Source organism: Eulemur rufifrons, chromosome 10, assembly GCF_041146395.1.
Source record: "Eulemur rufifrons isolate Redbay chromosome 10, OSU_ERuf_1, whole genome shotgun sequence".
Classification (NCBI taxonomy): domain Eukaryota; kingdom Metazoa; phylum Chordata; class Mammalia; order Primates; family Lemuridae; genus Eulemur; species Eulemur rufifrons.
In genome coordinates this window covers 6207921-6214088 of record NC_090992.1, presented here as the reverse complement: position 1 = coordinate 6214088, position 6168 = coordinate 6207921, and positions in this window count along the sequence as shown.

The window sequence follows — 6168 nt, the reverse complement described above, 5'->3', positions numbered from 1 at the left end:
GGATTGGTAGAGGCAATGAATCACATATAAATTATTTTATCATTTTGTGTCTGCCCCCAAATCTAAAGGACATTAGCATTCCTCTAGGTCTGGGAGCAAGCTACCAATATAAAAGACTCCTTCCCACATGGACAGCCACTCTAGGAATACAGTCTGCTCCTCCTACTTTCTCGTGGTCCCAGAAAAGAGGAGTTGATAGAGCAAGAGCAAGAAAAATGACAAGGTGGATCAATCCTTTGTACTTTGCATTAAAATTATTTTCTGGCCTGCAGTCTAATTTATTTTTCATCTGTTTTTTTAAAGACAAGGTCTTACTCTGTTGCCTACGCTGGAGTGCAGTGGTGTGGTCATAGTTCGCTGCAGCCTTGAATTCCTGGGCTCAAGCGATGCTCCTGCCTCAGCCTCCGAGTAGGTGGCACTACAGGTGTGAGCCACCAAGCCAGGCTAATTTTTAGAACTTTTTGTAGAGATGGGCTATGTTTCTAAGACTTGTCTTGAACTCCTGGCCTCAGGTGATCCTGCCACCTCGGCCTCCCTAAGTGTTGGGATTACAATCATGAGTCACCATGCCCAGCCCTAATTTCTTTTAAGGTCTGTGCTCATATGCACATTTCTTAACAAAATATTCTAGCAGCTTTGGGGCCAGGCATACATATGAGTGTCTGCCTGTGTGGGCATTTTTCTGAGAAACCTGGGAGGTAGAGGTACTTTTTGTCAGATCTGCCGTGGTTCACCTGGCTTATTAAGTAGGGTTGAGGCAACTGACTAACCACCCAAATAGAAGAGAGAAACAGGGGCTATAAACAGTGACCAATTGTCACCAATAAAGAAGTTTTAAATCTGGAGAGGAAGAACATGGAAACTCCAGTGAGGAGAGCTGAATGACATGATGGCAAATGTCCTCTTCCCGCCCCAGGGTGGACATGCATCACTTTCGTCCTGGCCATAGGATGAACATTGGAAAGGTTTGCCGTGAGGATAGACTTGTGACCAAAAGCCCACCAACTTTACCCCACACAGCTGTTATCTTTGTGTTCTAGAAATGAAATAAAGGATTGCAGAAATACTGTAAAGTCATTTAAAAGAAGGAGGAAAAGAGGCCAGGCACGGTGGCTCATGCCTGTATTCCTACCTAGCCCTCTGGCAGGCTGGGGCAGGGGGATTGCTTGAGCTCAGGAGTTTGAGACCAGCCTGAGCAAGAGCAAGACCCCGTCTCTACTAAAAAATAGAAAAATTGGCCAGGTGTCATGGTACGAGCATCGTGTAGTCCCAGCTACTTGGGAGGCTGAGGCAGGAAGATCGCTTGAGCCCAGGAGTTTGAGGTTGCGGTGAGCTATGATGACACCACTGCACTCTACCTCTACCTGGGTGACAGAGCAAGACTCTGTCTCAATTAAAAAAAAAAGAGAGAAGGAGGAAGAGAAAGGAAGAATCTGCTTTCTTAGTAATAGCCATGTCTACCATGACACTGGTTTGGAAATGAATCTTGGTTGGAGAGAATTAAGGAAAGAATGGTCAGCGTGTGTCTTAAAGGAGTGTTTAACTTTACAAGCACCTGCTAATCAGCGGTTTGGAACACAGGGAGAACCCGGTTTACTCATTCTGAAGCAAAAATATGCTGTTTTCTACTGGTTTAGACTTCACAAGTTGATATGACAGCAAAAGCCTTGAACAAAAAGTTTCACTGTCTCTGTCCCATTAAAATTATTAAAGTGAGACTGAAGAAACCTACTGGATTTTAAAATCCCCTAGGGAAGGGCCTGTAACCTGCTCATAAGTGTAGTTCCTGCATGACATGCTGTATCCAGCATATCCTTGGGTGAAGTAAATCTGGTCGTAAGGTTGGGCTCTGCTGTAGACTTGCAGCTTGACTTTAGTGAAATCATCCCCCTTCTCCAAGCCTATTTTTTTACCTTTAAAGTGAGGTGGCTAGACCACGTGGCCTTCACTATCCTTTGTAGTTCTTATTTTCCACAGTTCTATACACTTTAAATGGAAGAAAAAAATGAACACAATCTATTGAGTAGAGACCACTTCAGGTGGGAGCCAGGGACAAGTCTTAGTAGACTCCAGGCAAGACTTTGACATTCTCAGGACTTCCATGTTCCTGTGTATTAACAGGGAAGAATGATTCTGACCTGGGCCTGTCTACCTCACAGGCTACTGGGCAGGTAGAAGAGAATAATGAATGTAGAGATACTTGGGAAGTAAAAGTGCTAGTCAGCAATTGTAGTCGACAACCTGGAGCACCACCACCCAGGTTCCACTTCAGGATCGAGGCACTTGTTCCCCAACTGCTGGGAGTTTTGGCTGCCGAGGGTTTTGGGTGGGGATGATGACCTGGACCCCTTGCCTCAATTTCTCGCCTGACCAATCCTGCTTCCCTTACTCCTTATAGCTGTTGTTCCCAGGACTCACCAATAAAACTTCAGTACACAGATCTCAGTCTCAGAGTCTATTTCCTGGGGTACCCAACTTGTGACAACAATACTACAGTATTTTTATTTTTTTTATTTATTTATTTTTTTTTGTTGAGACAGAGTCTCACTTTGTTGCCCAGGCTAGAGTGAGTGCCATGGCGTCAGCTTAGCTCACAGCAACCTCAGACTCCTGGGCTTAAGCGATCCTACTGCCTCAGCCTCCCAAGTAGCTGGGACTACAGGCATGCGCCACTATGCCCGGCTAATTTTTTCTATATAGATTTTTAGTTGTCCATATAATGTCTTTCTATTTTTAGTAGAGACGGGGTCTCGCTCAGGCTGGTCTCGAACTCCTGACCTTGAGCAATCCACCCGCCTCGGCCTCCCAGAGTGCTAGGATTACAGGCGTGAGCCACCGCGCCCGGCCGTATTTTTAAAATAATTCATATATATTTGATTTAAATCATACTGCAAAAAGCAAGTGACTTACTAGCCAGTTCTGGTACAAAACTCCACCATTGTAATGGAATCCTCCAGGTGACATAACAATGTCTAGAAGTACTGGATTCCATTTGAATTGCTATCATTATTCTAACTGCCATGGGCACTTGGTTCAGCTGCTTATCATACTGAACTAATCAGGTCAAGGACATGGGTTTCACTCTAGGTAACTCCGTTGACACCTCCATTATAAGGCCACAAATTTTCCTCTGATTCTGGACAATGTCCTGCAAATGTGAGCTGTTAGTCAAAAGGTATTTATGTGTGGGGGGGGAAAGGGGATTAGCTAGCATTAGTAATCTTTGGGATTGAAAGGCTTTTATCCTCACACACCACAGTACCACATTAGCCATGTGGATTTTCCTGTTGCTTAGTAACTCTATCCTCTGGGAAGAGATTGAGGATGAACTCAATGCCAAATTCTGCCCTGGAGCAAACTATATTAGAGGGGGTTCTGCTGGAGGATCCTACTATTTATGCAAATGTAAGACTCCACCTCTGACAGGAAATCCAGTGCGGCCTTCTGAAGCTCTTGCAGCTTCCGAGACATCTCTTCCTGATGTCTAGACAACAGGATTGTGGCTGTTTACAAGACAACATCCTCTCTTTTCCCACACAGGACTACATGGTCCTAAAGAAGGAACAGGTCCCTGGGGTGCAGGTGGGGGTTGCTACAGAGTGTCCTCTCATTTCTTTCCGCATCCCATGGCGGGGAAACCAACAAACCAGCTCAGGCACACAGGTGCAGTTGGTCAGGGGGATCGGTTACTCAGCATCTTTCCTATAGGGCTGGATGGGGCAGCATCTCAATCATATAGTGCACATGACAAACCTCAGTATCACCAGCAAGAATTCACTACAGTTCAACAAATATCTTGAAAAGTAAGTAGAGAAAACTGATAGAAACCTAAGGCTGGCCCTAAAGTAAGATGGTTTGGCAGACGAAGGATCACTGCAGGCCCCCTTGGCCTAGTTCTGGCACACACTTTCCCCAAGCTAGGCTAGCACTACTAAATTCTATTCAACTCTGCTGGAAAATATTGTGCGACTCTGTTTCCTCCTAGATTTGTGGATGTCTTCCTTTCTCTCCCCTTAGAGCTTTTTTTTGTTTTGTTTTGTTTTTTTTAAGACAGAGTCTCACTCTGTCGCTCTAGGTAGAGTGCAGTGGCATCATCATAGCTCACTGCAACCTCCAACTTCTAGGCTCAAGAGATCCTCCTGCCTCAGCCTCCCGAGTAGCTGGGACTACAGGTATGCACCATGACACCTAGCTAATGTTTTTTTTTTTTTTTTTTTTTTTTTTTTGAGACAGAGTCTCACTCTGTTGCCCGGGCTAGAGTGAGTGCCGTGGCGTCAGCCTAGCTCACAGCAACCTCAAACTCCTGGGCTCAAGCGATCCTCCTGTCTCAGCCTCCCGAGTAGCTGGGACTACAGGCATGCATCACCATGCCCGGCTAATTTTTTCTATATATATTTTTAGCTGTCCATATAATTCTTTCTATTTTTTAGTAGAGATGGGGTCTCGCTCTTGCTCAGGCTGGTCTCGAACTCCTGAGCTCAAACGATCTGCCCACCTCGGCCTCCCAGAGAGCTAGGATTACAGGCGTGAGCCACCGCGCCCGGCCGACACCTAGCTAATGTTTATATTTTTAGTAAAGATGGAGTCTCGCTCTTGTTCAGGCTGATCTCAAACTCCTGACCTCAAGCAATCCTCCTGCTTCGGCCTCCCAAAGTGCCAGGATTACAGGCATGAGTCACCACGCCCGAACCCCCAACCTCATTTTATAAGTGAAGAGACTGAGGTCAAAAGGAAAAGGAAAAATTAGTTGGTCAGGATCACACAAAAATTTATGGCAAACCTCAACTATAACCTCTATCTAACTTCTAGGCCAGTGCTTTTTCCACTGAAAGGCCTTGTTCTCTCAGAGTTCTGAGTGCATGATGTCAGTGAAGCCAGGGCCATGACTGCAGGGAAAGGCTGGAAGTGCACACTATCTGGGGCTCTGACACTTCCAGTTTGTGTCCAGGACTGGACGTCTCCACAACTTCTCTCCCCTCCCAACTGCCTAAGTCGCTGCTGGTTGATATCATAATTGATTTGGTATTCTTGGATAAGGTCTCGGTGAAATCCAGGTAATTTTTTGTTTGGGAATGAACATGATCATTTTTTCCCTTTTATAGATATGATCTTTGGCCATTCCAACCCACCCACCAGCAGGCATGAGTCAGCGAGCGAGGACACTGTAGCCATGAAGAAAGAGTTGCTTTGATTCTTTGTTAGACTCCATGCAAACTAAGATGGGGAACAGCAGGAATATTTCCTTATTTCCTTTTTACTTTTAGAGCCTGGTCCTTCAGAAGAGAAAGGAACCACCGGGCGCGGTGGCTCACGCCTGTAATCCCAGCTACTCAGGAGGCTGAGGCAGGAGGATTGCTTGAGCCCAGGAGTTCGAGGTTGCTGTGAGCTTGGCTGACGCCACGGCACTCTAGTCCGGGCAACAGAGCGAGACTCTGTCTAAAAAAAAAAAAAAGAACCCAAAAGAAAGAAAGAAAGAAAGGAAGAAAAAGAAAGGAACGGGCTAAGGAAACAAGGGAGAAGAAAATGTGTCAGAGGGGCGCTTGAGTAGGATGGATTGGAGAAAGGACAAGAGCAGCAAAGACAAGGGCTCCTATGCTGGCCCCAGTACCTGTCCTTTTCTTTACACCTGACTCCTAGTGGTCCCTCTGATGATGCAGTGCCTGAGGACCTGGGGTAGGAGAGGCAAACCCAGACTGTCCTTTAACTCGATAAATCTTGGCTCTCAAGCTTCCCAGGGCTGGAGTCGGCATCCCCCAAACCCATCTCTGAATCTCCAGGGCCTAGCCTTGACTTTGCACAGAATAGGCTTTAGCGTATGTTTTAAAAGGACATACCTGGCAGGGCGCGGTGGCTCATGCCTGTAATCCTAGCACCCTGGGAGGCCGAGGCGGGAGGATCGATCCCTCGAGGTCAGGAGTTCGAGACCAGCCTGAGCAAGAGCGAGACCCCCGTCTCTACTAAAAATAGAAAGAAATGATCTGGACAGCTAAAAATATATACAGAAAAAAATTAGCCGGGTATGGTGGCACATGCCTGTAGTCCCAGCTACTCGGGAGGCTGAGGCAGGAGGATTGCTTAAGCCCAGGAGTTTGAGGTTGCTGTGAGCTAGGCTGACGATATGGCACTCTAGCCCGGGCAACAGAGCGAGACTCTGTCTCAAAAATAAAT